Below are 15064 nucleotides of genomic sequence, written 5' to 3' on the forward strand. Positions count from 1 at the left end.
AAACTAGAGGCAGTGAAATTGGTAAAGAGGATATTGCAATAGAAGTGATGTCCAGAAGAAGGGGGAGTGAGTGAGTGAGTGAGCGAGTGATTATAACACTTTTGAGTTTATACTTCCTTGATGTTGTAACAGAGCCTTTGGTGTGTGCCGTTTCTCCCTAATAATTTTTAAACTTTCCCATGATCTCAGCTCTCTCTCCAGCACAACCATACAACTCATTCCTATCCATTTTCTGGCTACCACTTTTCTTATAAAAACAATTCCCTCTGAAGTCAGTGACAACCTTCAGTTTGCCAAATTCAGTGGGCATTTTACAGACCTGTTATTATGGGACTGCCTGCTGTGTCTAAAATTCTCTAAAAGTACTAAAACTGTCTAGGCCCTGGAAGTCTGTAGGACCTGCTCTTCTAATTCCTATAACTTTCCCTTTTTCATTCTAATTTCTTTGTCCTGTCCCAGAGCCTTAATTATGAGTGTTGTTCAGAGACCTCTCTCGGTCTGCCTGCTTTTCTGACTCTAGACCAGCACCGTTGGGAACAGCAGCCATGGGCACAGGTGACTGTTGAGCATTTACAATGTGCTAGTCCAAACTGAGATGTGCTCTAAGTAGAAAATACACTCCAAATTTCAAAAACTTAGTACAGAAAAAGAAAGTAAATTATCTCATTAATTTTCTATATTGAATACATAGTGAAACACTAAGATTCTGTACATGTTATATTAAATAAAATATATATTATCAAAGTTTCAAAATTTTTAATTATATGTGTAGCTTGCATTGTATTTCTACTGGACAGTGATAATCCAGACACTCTCCCTGAGAGATCTCATTCAGTATCATAAATTTTCTCAAAACTCTGTGAATCTAATATCCCTTCTCTGACTTTCACATTCATATATTCACCTGTTGGCTTGGCATTTCCATATGGATATTAAATAATGACAGCAGACATTTATTTATGGCTTTCTATGTGCCAGGCACCATTATAAATATTTTGCATGTGTTAACTCACTTATAATCCACAAAAACTTTATGAGGTGGGTACTATTATTATTCTCTATTTTACAGATGAGGAAATTGAAGCACAGAGAAGTTAAGATGTACGTCCAAGTCCTTACATCAGGTAAGTGGTGAATCCCAGATGCAAATACAGGCAGTTTTGCCTCCAGAGCCTCTTCTCTCTCTAAGCATTATATTACTATATGGCCTCCAGAAATCCCTGCAAATCTATAACTCCACATATTTACACTAACGTGTCTCCTTGTCCTCTGTTTCCACTTCTAGTTGAGCTTGGCCAACAAGCGATCCCAGCAGGAGATCAGAAGGAGAACCCAGAGTGAGTTCACAGTGTTTAGCTCCCCTCCTTCACTTCCCTACAGGGCTGCAGAGAACTGGCTGCTTCCCTTATTCCTTGACTGAGGTCACAGTTGTCAGACAGCTGCCTGTCTCTACGTTCCAATAGCCTTTCTTTCCAGGTCTTGGGTTGATCATGGCATTTCTTCTCCTACTCCACTATTATTCGTCCTAAGGGGCTACCTTATTCCTCATGGTTTCTCTATATCCTCTCCACATGTTTATAAATAACTTATTTACTAAATTCTCTTCAAATTGTCCAACCTGAGTGTGATTTCTCTTTCTTGTGGGGACCCTGAACAAGACATGCATGCTTCTTTTTCTATATATTTTAATTCAGTTCATGGGACCATAAATACTCAGTCACCTAAACTAAAACCTGGAAATCATGCTCCATTTTATTCTCTCCTCACCCTCTCCCTAAATCCCACATCTAATCTCTATTAAGTCTTGCTAATTTTGCCTCCTAATGGCACTGTATTCTTTAGGATCTCATCATCTCTCCCTACTTTGTGGTATGAGTCCCCATTGAATCCCACTCAAACTCATCATCAACAACACAGCCAAATGAACTCTCTAACATGAAAATCTCAGCAGGACTGTCCCTCATTTAAAACTCTTTCACACACCTCCATGCCACCAACAAGACCTACTTCCTCTGTAAGACCACATCCCATCAATCTCTGCCTTACAATTTATGCAGCAAAAGCGGCAGACTCTCTGGAGTTCCAAGTTCATACCACCAACATGTTGTTTCTCATCTCTGTGCCTTTGTACTTTACTTCCACTCACCATCTCCACCACCACTCCCACTGTCAGCCTGGCCAACTCCTGCTCATCCTACACCACTCTGTTTAGGGAGATAACTGAAGACTTCCAAAGAGCATGTCTCACATGTGCATTCACATGGCTTATTCTGGGTAAGGGCTCCCTTTCAGTGGTGTGTTCATGCCTCTCAATTTTACTTACCATACTGTCTTTTCATTACATTTTTGTATGTCATTTCCCCCTGAAGGGTGACAGAATATGCCACCTCAAAATATACCACTTTGGCATAAGGATTATTTTGAGCTAAAAAAAAAAAGTCAATAAACAACAAATGCAAGGAAAGCACTATGACCTATCCTTTTCTTCCTGAAAGCAGAAAATAAAACTCCCATTTGGCTTTTTCACAATGGGTTTGCCACCAGAACACAGATGTTATGAAAACCACCACTGAATCTAAGCCAAAATGGGAAAGGAAAGGACTCATATCAACATCATCATCATTGGACATGTAAATTCAGGCAAGTCTACCACTATTGGCCATCTGACCTACAAATGTAGTGGGTTCGACAAAAGAATCACTGGAAATTTTGAGAAGGAGGCTGCTGAGATACATCTTTCAAGTATGCCTGGGTCTTGGATAAATTGAAAGCTGCACATGAGCGCGGTATTACCACTGATATTCCCCGAGACCAGCAAGTATTATGTGACCATCACTGATCCCCAAGACATAGAGACTATCAAAAACATGGTTACAGTCACATCTCAGGCTGACTGTGCTGTCCTGATTGCTGCTGCTGGTGTTGGTGAATTTGAAGCAGGTATCTCCAAGAATGGCAGACCTGTGAGTATGCCCTTCTGGTCCACATACTTGAGTGTGAAACAACTAATACTTGGTTTTAGCAAAATGGATTCCACTGAGCCATCCTACAGCCAGAAGAGATATGAGGAAATCATGAAGGAAGTCAGCACCTGCATTAAGAAAATTGGCTACGACCCTGACATAGTATAGCATTTGTACCAATTTTTGGTTGAAATGATGATAAGTGCTAATATGCCTTGGTTCAAGGGATGGAAAGTCACCCATAAAGTTGGCAATGCCAGTGGGAGCACACTGCTTAAAGCTATGGATTATATCCTGCCACCAACTCATCCAACTGACAAGCCATTGTGTCCGCCCATCCAGGATATCTACAGAATTGTGGTGCTGGTACTGTCCCTGTGGGCTGAGTGGAAACTGGTTCTCAAACCCAGCATGGTGGTCACCTTTGCTCCAGTCAACATTACGACTGAAGTAAAGTCTGTTGAAATGCACCGTGAAGCTTTGAGTGCAGCTCTTCTTGGGGACAATGTGGGCTTCAAGGTCAAAAATGTATCTTTCGAAGATGTTCAACGTGGCAATGTGGCTGGTGACAACAAAAATGACCAAGCGAAGGAAGCAGCTGACTTCATGCCTGAGGTGATTATCCTAAACCAGCAAAGCCAAATCAGTGCTGGATACACACCCGTGCTGGATTGTCACACATTGCTTGCAAATTTTCTAAGCTGAAGGAGATTGATCGTCATTTGGGGAAAAAGCGGGAAGATGCCCCCAAGTTTTTTTAAATCTGGCAATGCTGCCATTGTTGATATGGTTCCTGGCAAGCCCATGTGTGTTGAGAGCTTCTCTGATTATCCTCCGCTTCGCCATTTTGCTGTTCGTGACATGAGACAGTTGCTGGGGTGTCATCAAACGGTGGACAAAAAGACAGGTGGAGCTGGCAAAGTCACCAAATCTCAGATGGCTAAATGAGTATTATCCCCAATACCTGCCACTCCAGTCTTAATCAGTGGTGGAAGAACAATCTCAGAACTGTTTGTCTCAATTGGTCATTTAAGTTTAATAGCAAAAGACGAGTTAATGATTAAAATGCACAGTAAAATCTTCAGAAGGAAAGGAGAATGTTTTATGGACCATTTGGTTTTGTGTGTGTGTGTGTGTGTGTGTGTGTGTGTGTGTGTGTGTGTGTTGTGTGTGTGTGTATGTGTGTGGAAATTTTTATTCATTTTTAAAATCAGTATTCTTTAATGGAAATAACTTGATCAATCTATCACAGAATTTTGAGACTCGTTAAAACAAAGTTTAATGAGAAATCTGCATGTTCTTTTGGTGAACACTGTAACTTCCTATAGTACTACTTAGGTAAAAGACTTAAGAGTAGTTGCCCATAATCTATTTCTGGTGTTATGTCTGCTGAAACTCTAGAATTTGATAATTCTGGGTTAATGTTTCTTTCTGGGTGGGAACTTTGGGTTTTTTCACCTTGTCTTAAGGAGAGGAATCATCTGTTTTCACAGTAAAAAGCTATAGTAGGGGATCTTGATGTAACACTTCATACATTAGGATAGATAAGCAAAGAGTAACTTTTGTTTATGTGTAAGCTAGTTTATAAAAGCCAAATTCTGTAACATTTAAGTGCATGTGTTGCAGATAAAATTTTGGGTAGTTACATCAATATTGAGTAAATTTATGTCAAATTTTAGTTTTCCAGTTATTGAAATGTTAATTCTCACATTTACAGATGTTGAGATTATTTAAAGAACCTGAAATGAAGCTTAAATAGTATTGAGCACTGTCTTGCTACAGTTAATTATATCTAGATTCTAGGAAAAAATAAACGATACTGGAAGTTGGGAAAAGAAAAAAACCTTTCACTTTATTTCAAGAGAAAAAGGACATTCTAATCACCAGAGATGGGAGTTGAGGCAGAGAATTCTACACAAACAGACCTTATTAAAATAACTCTTATCTCCCTTTAGTTTCTCCATCTATTTTAGTTACTTTTCCACAATTGCCTTTCTTTGTTCAAGCTAATAGATAGGCACTTAGGTTTTGCCATTTTGGGGGGTCTTCATTTTCTTATAAGAGCTCCTGTGTCACATAAAACTTACATTAAATAAATTTATATGCTTTTCTCTTATTAATCAGTCTTTTGTTAGAGAGCCCTAGCTGAGAACTTAGAGGAAAAATTTTTCCTCTCCTACACCCCCATCCACCTTCACATTCTCGAAATGCGCCCAGAACCTGGCACCTAGTACATGCCAAATGAATGAATGTGTGTATATATTCATATACAAATGAATATATATCATATATAAATATTTTTCATGATAAATAGTATATCCAGCCACAGAAAGTGAAGTCACTAAGGCATATAATTTTACAATGTAAGTCCAGATTCAACTTCTACCTCAATTTTACAATTCCAGGAAACTACTTTTCTGAATCATCTAATTCAGTTTGTATTTAAAGACCCAGCCTCAATTTTTGTCAAATATTTCAAGCCAGTGTTTCTAAAATGGGTACCTGTAGAAACATAAAATCTATCCTTGAAGATATTTAACATTTTTCTTCTAATTATTTCCTCTAAATTTTGTTTTCTATAGGTGATCTTTTAGCTCTTCCTTGAGTAGCGTGCTTTTTTATGTAGCTAATCTTTCTCTCAATTTTCTGTTCCCTATTTCTAAAATGTACCTCCCTATTTCTAAAATGTACCCCTTTATTTCTTCTCTTTTAATAAATTTGAAAACTCCTAGTACTTGATCCACTGCTTATTTTATTCACTGTATTTCACACTTGCAAAAGCAACTTCTGCTTTCCGAGATGACATTTAACAAGCAAACTTGACCATCATTTCTTGTACAAAACTCATTGCAAAGGAAGGCATCATTCTCTCGGTGACAGTTTTACAGCATTCTCTCTCTCTACCTCTTCCACCCTAGAACCCACCCAAGGAATATTAATCACTTCATTTAAAAGCTTTAAACCACTTGGATTATTTATTTTATAGAGTTCCATCAAGTATCTATCTTTTTGCATTTTCAAGCTATTACTTATTTAAGTTATTTATTTATTTTTTAATTTCCCTTTGTCTATTTTAAAGGCCCTGAGTGAAAATCTATATGGAATCTGAGATGGGAGAAGAAATAGTTCGAGGATTTACAATTTTTATATTCTTTGCATGTCAGTAATTAAAATCTTAGCAGACAAAGGAATCTTTTAAATTTTCTTCTAAAATATAATTATTCTAATTATTTAAATTTTTTTCAAAAAAATCTAGAGAAAATTGCAAATTTGATTTTTGTTTAAATCTATAATTCTATGCAGAAGACATGTACTATTCTTGGGTTTTCACTCTTCGTCATTTCTCTCTTTCTCTAGTTTGTGGGTATATAAAGTATGCACAGAAGCAGAGACAAGTACTTTACTCCACGCCCTCCCAAGGCCTTTCAGTCTCCTTCTGGGTCTGATTCCAGCTTAGTCCACTAAGCAATGATAGCTACTAGGATCATAGGCCAAATATATTCTTTCTTTGGCAATGAAACAAAACAAAAACCAGTATTTTTCTTTTACCTTATTAATATTTACATTTGACAATACTTCATATGATTATTGATTTAAATAAAACACGTGAATGGCTTTTTACAAGGAAACAACTCACAGCAATTATGCACCTATGCAAGCTCTTGCTCCAGAGACAAAATGCCTTATACCAAAATCTTCAGGTATTCCCTCCATGGGCTCCTTAGCCAGGCATCACTAAAAGGGCCAACTGTGTGCTCACCAAGGATATTGTTTCCTTAGTTCCATCAAGCTAAGTTTGTTACTGATGTGTTCCTGGGGCTACAGTGGTGCCGAAAGGCAGGACCAGATTCAAGAGCTTGTGATCTGAGCAGTCTCCTAGGACCCCCTACTTAGAAGCCTTGCTTGCCCATTTATGCTCTGCTGTTACTGTCTTGAAACTTAGTTTATGAACAAAGCACCCTAGATTTCGTTTTGCACTGGGTCCCACAAATTATATAGCTATACTTGCTAGGAGGTAGAAACTAACAAGCACAATTTGGAGGATGAGGGGACATAATTAATCCTCTGTACATTCTTTTCACAGGATCAGGTCGACTACACTCCAGAAAGCAAAAAGAGCAAAGGGATTCTCTTTCTTTACATTGGTTATTTTCCTCACCTAGATCATTTCATATAAAGATATATATGTATAGCATCCTATAGAAAGTGAGAGAAGGGTCAGAAAAAATGATCAGTTGAAATTATTTTTTATATTAGGGAAAATAATACTAATTCGGAGGGAATAACTCAATGCTTTTTTCTTAAACTATAGATCATGAGGCTTTTCAGATTCCATTTAAATACAATATAAGCCTAAGTCACTATAGAAACTTCTAAGAAACAACTGCACCGATTGTTGTCTTTTCAGTACTTAAATTTTCGTAAAGACTTAAATTTATATAAATTTTAGGGGGGATTTTTTTTCCAGGAATTTGATATTGGGGAATTCATTGATTTGGAAGTGAGAAACATGATGGTTTTTATCCCTGCTCTACTCTGGGAGGCAGTAGAACATAGTGTGAAAATCAAGGTCTTGAGTACAGACGAATTTCAATCTCCGCTGAATCTCCTTGGGCACATCACTTCAAGACTCGGAACATTAAAACTGGGTGACAGATAGTCATCTCATAAGGGTTGTTGTGACGCCGAAAGAAGATTATGCATGAAAAATATCCGACAAAGTGCCGAGATTTCAGTCAGCTGCTATTGCTGTTATTATAGTTATTCTTCTCTCCTCTTCTCTTCTAATAGAAGCTCTGTCTCAAAAGACCTAGTCTTTCTGTGAGTTTTTATAAACTATTTAACGTTTTACTGCTACAATATCCTCATCTGTGAAATGGTTGTTAACCCAGTATAGTGCCTGGCAGGTAACAGGCACTTGGTAAGCAATACCGTATAAGTTGGGGTTCAGGTTAAGCAAGACTTTGGGAATGTGGTACACACCAGGAAACATACATGCAATTCCTCTGAAATAGCTCTTATCTCTTAATTTAGTGTGAATTGTATTTGAAAAAAATTTTTAAGAATTATTTTCCTGACCATGTATAAGAAATAACAACTAAAGCATATAGTCCTTTCAGTTCTCAGAGCCCTTTTATGCTTTACCTCATCTGATGAGGTCACGCAGCTGGGAATGATAGAGTCTGGAACCCTGATCTAAATGTTGTGATCTTTCTTCTTCATCACCTATTTATTCTATCAAATACTTGGAGATCCATTTTAGTGCTGTCTTCAAGAAAATTACTTACGTAAGATTAATTATAATAAATTGGTAAAAGCACTCAATAGTCAAGAGTTGTCCAGTGCTTAGGATCAAGCTTCCCTCTTCCTCCACTGGTGTCCATGTGTCATAAGAATGTCAAATTGGAGAGAACAGGATCTAGATTGGAGATGCAGTAGGTCATGCCCAAAGTCAATGGGGACTTACTAAAGATAAATTCGCTTGCATTCCAGTCCTATCTAAAATCGGCCCTGAATTTATGCAGTAGTGTTGGTTTACATTCCTAATATCAGAAAAGCCTTATTAAGTCATTATTATCAAGCACCAAATAAAAGTACCCCAATCCCATGATGAAACCCTGTCTTCTTAGAAACTGTTCTCCATGTTAGACAGCACTCGGAAGAGATTTGTCTAATCTCTGAGATGCTCTGTCTTCCAGTTCCAGTCTCACTGCATTTGGCTTTAGTCCTCTACTTGATGTGGAACTCTGTGCTCCAGTTCAAACTCACCTTGTTTAGGTTCAGTGACCTTGGGGCCAGTCAGACAGAGCCTGGGACCTCTCACAGAGCTGCTGTCCTCTAGATGTTTACTCTTTCCTGTGGATAATGGCCTACTCATCTCACACCCTTCCTGCCTCCAACAGGGCCCACTTGGAATGGATCACACTCCAAGACAACAGTTCACATTATTTTCTTGGTGGTTGGCTTGCTGGAGAAAATTAACTCCTCCCTTCCAGCTGCCAAATTATGAGAAATGGTAGAGTGAGTTCTTGTCACAGATTTAGTTATAGCTCCTCTTTTTTGCATGCTAAGCATTGGCACAATTTGCGTAATGGTGATAATAAACATAAAGCAGTCATGTGAAAACCATTGCTACACATGTCAAAAAAACTTTTGGATTTTATCTTTTAACTGAATGGCCCTTCTAGAAGCTTCTACCAGGGAAAATACTTTTTTAATTTAGTTATAAAAATATACCTGAAAGAAACAGAGCAAGAAGACCTTATACTTTTCTTTTTTCCCTTGTTGCCAGCAAGCTCAAAGATACTATGAGAACAGTAGCCACTATTGTGGTTAGCATATTTGCCTCCTTCCCCTTTCCTTTGTTCCAATTTTCCATTTTATCATCGTTTTAAGTTAATTCAAGTAATTTTTAAAAAGAGGTGAAAATAAACCATTACATACATGTAATAAAGGCTTAGAGTTTTCCAAAGGCTTTCAAATACACCATAAGAAAGGTAAGGGTCCCAAATATTTTGCAAGTATATTTGGAGAATAATCAGGCAGATCAAGCCTTCCTTTTCCTCAAATCCTGAAGTTGTGGTTCTCAAATTCCAGGGACCATCAGATTCCCCTGGAGAGCTTATTAAAACCAGACTGCTAGGCTCCACATCCAGAATTTTGACTCGGTATGTCTGGGATGGGCCAGGATATTTGTATTTCTAATATGCTTGAAATATTAGTAGGAGATAGGTTTTGGAGAAGAAATTATGAGTTTTGTTTCAAAGCAAGACATTGGGGGTGGGATGGAGATGTCCAGTAAGCAGTACTGATGCTTGCTTTAGTTTGGTGAGAAGATAGGGTTGGAAGTGTAGAAACATTCTCATGGAGGTGACAATCTAGTCATAAGAAAAGCAACAACTCATATCAGCCTTTCCTTCCCAAACTCCTATGTATCACAGTGTGCAGTGAACACTGACAGCTCTGGCAGGTGACAGCTGAAAGCCTTTACCCCAGCCCTGTGTCCTGGGATGTCAGGGAGATGTACACTGGCCGTACAGAACCACTTTTGTGGACTGGTTGGCTCCAGCCCTGGTCCAGAGGCCAGAGTGCTTCCTCAACCTCCTCAGGGCCTGGAATTTAACAACCCAAGTCTATGGCTACCCTGGCAGGCCCCAGCTGGCAGCAGTGGAGAGATGGCAACAGCAAAGCCCTCTGTCACCACACCCTGGGGCAAGTCCTGCCAAGAGGGGGAAGGGTCAGGTCAGGGCTGGAGCCTAGGCAGCAATCAGTTCCCACTAGATTTTAAAGGCAGTTGGAGGCAAAACAGAAGATATTGCTCTAGTAACCAAGGCCAGCAGGAATGTCAAGGCAAGGGGAGAATGCGATGGCACTGAGGACAGTTCGGAGATAAGAATCCAGAGGGGCTTTCTGGCAAGGAAAGAAGACTAGAAGGCATTTAGGGCTGAAGAGAATGGATCGTTCCTTCAAGTTTAGAGAAGAGGTGGAAGAGAGGAACATGAGGCCTAGAGAAAGTTTTCTGAGAAAAGTTTGATTTGGCAAACTGGAGGCTCTAGGCAAAAGCCAAAGAGTTTAGTTGTCAGAACAAGAGGATTAAGAATATGCCCAGTGACTAAGAATAAATTAGAAAAAAACTAGGATCTTAGAAGACTTACGAAGTAAAACAAAGGGGAAATGAGTGTTCCCTTATATTTTTGAGTTGGAGGTGATTGATTTGGTCCATCTAAATGTGCGACAGATCACCACGCTCATTCCTGTGTGCTACAGAATCAGAATCTTCACAACATATTTAAATAGATATATTCACGCAACACATTTATTGTGTAAACAGCTTCTCAGTGTTCCCAACATTCAGCTGGTTTGGAGAATTGATACAGGGGATACTAAGAAGTTACCTTGATTCAGGGATCTGTTTTGTCTTCCTGCTGCAGCAGCAGAGAAGCGCTGGAGGAAAACAGGAAAGTAGAACCATGGGACCTTGTAGGAGCAAGGTTATGAGTTGCATGATATGAAATAGAAAACAGAATTTTGAAAATTTATAAAGAGCAAAGATTAGGAATCTGAAAAGTAACAAGGAAGCCTGGATGGTCTTGAGGTAATTGAGCAGTAGAATCTGAAGGAGGAAATTGGACAAAACAGAATTTTGAAATTATACTTCAAAAATGGCCTGAGAATAGATAGGACAAATTTGCTAATTATACCAAGGTACCCGTGGAAAATGCCGGAGTGCCTACTATGTGCTAAGGACAATTCGAGAAGTTTTACAGTCAGATTTTTAATCATAATGAAGACACTATAAGGCAGGCATTATTGCCATTTCACAGGGGGAAATTTAAACTCCAAAAAGTTAAATGTTTTGTCCAGGTTTCTAACCCAAGCCTATGTTTTTCCTGTGACATGGTCTTGCCACCACAGAATATTCTTATGTTCTTGTCTATGTTCCTTAATACCAGGCTAGTAACAGCCTATCTGATAAGAACCTTAATTCTACTCCTGCAGCTAGTAGGGTTGAAAGAACACCAAGATGATTGTAAGACAGGATCGAAGCTATCATGCTTTTATAACAAGAGGATTCAGTGCTTTTCCCATTGAAATAAAAGTGGGAATTAAACAAATGAATAGGTTATGGTATTGTTTTTCTTCTATAATAGGAAATATGAGAAAAACAAAAACAGACTTTGAACTCTTAGCATGTTCTGTAAAGACATATTACTTTAAAGTCAGAATGAGTCAGCCAAAGAGAGGTCATTCTTAGCTTTTCCTGAAGCTCTGTTTTCTCAAGCATACTCCCAAATATTAGATCCTGAAAAAAGGGCTTATGATATCCAAAGTAAACCAGCCAGAGGCAAAGTAGCACTCAAATGTCTTTTTAATCATTACTACTTTTCCTCCTACTTCTCAGCATGTAAACCTAACTGCCAACCCACCAGGTGGTTGTGACAAGCAATTCAATAACTTCGATAAATGTAAGGACATCAATATCACCAATGTATACATAACTGTTGCCCAAAGGAGCACAGCACCACAATGAAATTCTGAAATTAATACTATCTTAAGTTTTTAAAGTTCACTTTTTAGAATATACATATATATGTATATAAATTTCTGTGTGTGTGGATATACGCACGCACACAAACTTTTTTTTCAGGTCTAATGTAGAACTGGTGGTCTAAAAAAGTGCTGCAAACATAAGTTTAGCTTTCAAACCTCAGAGGCAGTGACAGAGTCCAAGAAGAAGAAAGAGGATCTTTGTCAGGTTTGGGTGTGACCTTGGGTCTCTGTGATCTTTCAGGACCAGAACAAAGGCGTGCAAAGGACCAAGCAGCCTTGGTCGTGTTGGCAGTCAAAGTTCAACATGCTCTGTTTTCATCTTCCTTGGATAGGACCAGAGTGCCAGGTGTGATTCTTTGGTTCTCTGCCCAGGTTTGTAGGGATTGCGAGTGGTGCCCGTCACATTTGGTCAAGGCCAGAAAGAGCATCCTGATCATGAGCATATTGTACTGAGTCAGAGGAGGCACCAGACAGGCACAGAACTTTGGAAGATAGTGAGTTCCAGACACTATTTTAGGGATAAAGAAGAATATCTTTAGGATCCAAAGGAAGAAGTTTTCCTTATGATTAACTCAGGTAAAAAAATAAAACTAATTTTTGCACTTGAACTGCATGTGTCTTTTTCATAATGATAAGTCCCAAGCATATTCTTTGCTCTTCAGTTTTTGCACTGGCAGCCTTTAGCACAGGAAACAGGACTGTTTAATTGATCTTACGACATCTTGAAATACTATCATTTCCTTAAAGGAAAAAAATAAAAGGAAACTGACATTCTACAGAACATAGCATCACTAGCAATGCTGATATTGAAAAAAAAATTGACTGATCCTTCCTAAAAGAGATACTCGTTCATTCATAAATGTTTCTCCTCTTTTAAGTTTTTGGGCAATTAAAAAGAAAAAAAGCAATAACCCATATTAAAATGATTAAGTATGAGGATGTTTGCTATTAGAGAGACAATGCTTCAGAACTTAATAAATGTAAAAGTGAAACTTTTACTCATTGTGAAAGAGCATTGTTTCATTTTCAAAATATATTCTGCAAATGAAGTTCTCAAAATATATTCTTTAAGTCCTCAAGAATGTATGACTATGGAAAAAAATAATTACCTTTTCAACTTGAGAGAAGGAAAACTGTTGGAACAGTTTAGGCAATACCTATCCAATAATAAAAAAACGTTTCTTGGACCACAATTCATTCTCTAAACCTTCAAAAGCCTATCATTTATCATTAATTCTGAAATAAAACAGGAAATACCTGTACTAAGAAAACCTTTGAAAACAAGCAGAATAATTGGCAAAGAGTATTTTGGGAGGCACTGACAATAATGTAATGCCTGGATTAGTCTTTCAAAAAAACATGAAATTGTAGCTGGAAGGCATATGTAGCTAAAGATTCAGCATTCCAGTGCTGAGCATTATAACTCAGTTCTCTTGATATTCTGACATATTATTTAACAAAAAGCACATGGAAGATGTTCCAAGAACCCAACTGCAGAGTTCCTATGTGAATCAAATTTTTACTACTATAATGGAGCTCATGGATATAATTGGCATAAAGATATTAAAGTGCTGTTAGGCCAAGCAAATTTTTACAATGGAGAAAAACACTTTTTAAAATGTTATATATTTATGTCTATGTGTGTTTATATGTATGTATATATGTGCATGCTTGTATGTAATCTTAGTCTACTTTATTCAAAAAAGGATTCTGAGATGCTTGAACTTATTTGTCTTTTAATCTGGCTTTATTCTATAATTGCTAATATCAGTCTTTGGGGTGTAAGAGTTTTTAGGATTATCATTGTAATATCCATCTAAGATCTTTGCACTTACTTTTTCCCAAATAGACTTTGGATTTTCCTACCTCTGTGTCATTGCTCAGGCTGTGCTCTTAACTTAGAGCACCTTTCCTTTGACTCCAGTCAGAGCACATTCGAATGATACACCCTCTCCTGATATCTGCAAGCAGATATGATCTTCTTCGTTTGTTTTTTGTCCCTTTATTATGACGCATTTTACTTTATCTTAAATCGAGCTTATTAAATACTACATTCCTCTCTTTTATTCCCTTTCTTTCACTCCTACAAATCCTAGGTAGTACATTTCTTGAAGGCAAATACTTTCTTTCCACCTATATAAGACTGTTTATCGCAGTGACTTTGCATATAGTGACAATAAAAAAAATGATTAGAGTGACTTTTCCTGAAACTGAATTTCTGAACTTCTTATGATCATTGGAATAAGAATAATCAATTTTGATGGTTCTTCAGGTCTTGTTTATTCCGAAATCATTTTTAAAAAAGCATTTAATTTGAAGTATTTATTTTTTCTCTTCATTCTTCCCTACTAATTACTATATCTCCTCCCTTACTTTCCCCCTCCCTCCCTTCTCTCCTTTCTTCTTTTTTCCAACATTAATTGAATACCTGTTACGTGGCAGGCAGTTAAAAAACACAAAGAGGAATAAGAAAATCTGGATCAAAATTTAGAATTTTATACTTCTGACAAAGCTATAAACTATTTTAAATTAAGACAAAGACTTATCCAATGCATTTATCTTAGCAAAAAAAGATATTTTAAATGTTACCAAAAAAAAATGCTAAGTAGTCAAATTTTAAATTCATTCCAAGTCTCTTAAACTAGTTCCTCTTCACGCCAATAATTTTTCCATCAGATAATAATATCATTCATAATATGACAACGGCTCAATTCTAAACAATAAATTTTAGAAAACAGATTGGGAGAGAGGTACTTTTGTATCATTGTCCCCCGTACCTCACTGCCCCAGTGCCCAGCACTGAAACAACAAATAGCTTAGCTATTATAAACTGCCTCAAAAGTAAAAAGAGAGTTATTCAGTCATTTGTTCACAAAATTTATATTTATTGAACACCCACTGCATGTCAGGCAATGTTCTAGATGCTAAATTTAATAAAAGAAAAAAAAGCATTTCAACCCCAAATTAATATAACTAGTTTTATATTTGAAGGAAGCTGGCTTAATTCATGTCAGTGAGGAAATAAGGTTGTCAGATAAAATATGGGATGC

The 15064-nt window shown here is 37.5% G+C and overlaps 1 pseudogene; it reads left to right on the plus strand.

Annotated features, from left to right (window-relative positions):
- Positions 1-1100: 1100 nt before the first annotated feature.
- LOC120605907 (elongation factor 1-alpha 1-like) lies at positions 1101-3911 on the plus strand (annotated as a pseudogene).
- The last annotated feature ends 11153 nt before the right edge of the window (positions 3912-15064 follow it).

Source organism: Pteropus medius, unplaced genomic scaffold (genome assembly GCF_902729225.1).
Source record: "Pteropus medius unplaced genomic scaffold, Ma_sr-lr_union100, whole genome shotgun sequence".
NCBI lineage: Eukaryota > Metazoa > Chordata > Mammalia > Chiroptera > Pteropodidae > Pteropus > Pteropus medius.